This window comes from Propithecus coquereli, unplaced genomic scaffold, assembly GCF_000956105.1.
Source record: "Propithecus coquereli isolate 6110/MARCELLA unplaced genomic scaffold, Pcoq_1.0 Scaffold33, whole genome shotgun sequence".
In the NCBI taxonomy this organism is placed as follows: domain Eukaryota; kingdom Metazoa; phylum Chordata; class Mammalia; order Primates; family Indriidae; genus Propithecus; species Propithecus coquereli.
In genome coordinates, this window is record NW_012148952.1 from 7,060,244 (window position 1) to 7,061,305 (window position 1,062).

Below are 1,062 nucleotides of genomic sequence, written 5' to 3' on the forward strand. Positions count from 1 at the left end.
GCCTGACACTCTCTGCCTTTTAATTCATTTGTTTAGTCTATACATAATTATTGTTATATTTGTGTTTTAATTGACCATAGTAGTATTTTATTTATATTGTTCCATTTGCTCTTTGTTTTTTTGTTCTTCCTTTTGTGTGTGTGTGTGAATTATGTATTTTTAGGTTTCTATTGCTATTTTCTGTGTAATTATCATCATTAGTTACTTTTAGTTATGTCTCTTCATGTTATTTTTAAGTGGTTGAACTAGAGATTACAAAATGCATCTTTAACTTATCACATCTACAATAAAAATTACTTTACTAATTCAAAAACCATGTAAAAATCTTAAAATAATGTATTTTAATTACCACTCTGCCACCTCTATGCTCTTGTCATATATTTTACTTCTATATATGCCAGAACCTCACACTACATTATTATTTTTATTTTTAGAAATCATTAGTTTTTAAAATGTGCATAGTTGTGTGTGTGTGTGTGTGTGTTTTAATGCCCGCTACCTTTATGTTTAATAACATGTTTTTTTCTTTCCAGAGTTCTCATTCCACTCTAAAGAACTGGGTCTCTATCTGATATTATTTCCTTTCAGTCTAAAAATTTATTTTGGTAATCCTTGTAGTGGAAGTCTACCTAAGACAATTTTCTTCACTTTTGCTTTTTGAAAATATCTTTGTTTTGTCTTTCATTTTTGGAAAAGATTTCACTGGGCATACAATTCTAGATTTAGGATTTTTTTTCTTCCTTTTAACACTTTAAAGATGTCATTCCAATGTCTTCTGGTGTCTGTTGTTTCCAGTAAGAAGCTATACTCTCTATTGTTCCTCCCCTTTATGTAATGTGTCTCATTTTCTCCGGTGGTTTTTAAGACTTTATGTTTGGATTTCAGCAGTTTGATTATGTTGTCTCTAAGGGTGTTTTTACTGGTATTTCTTTGTGTTCATCCTCCTTTGGGTTTGCTGAGTTTATTTAATCTTGGGCTGATATCTTTCATGTATCTTAGAAAACTCTAGGTCATTCAAATAGTTTTTTCCTAGAACTCAAATTATGTATTTATTTCACTATT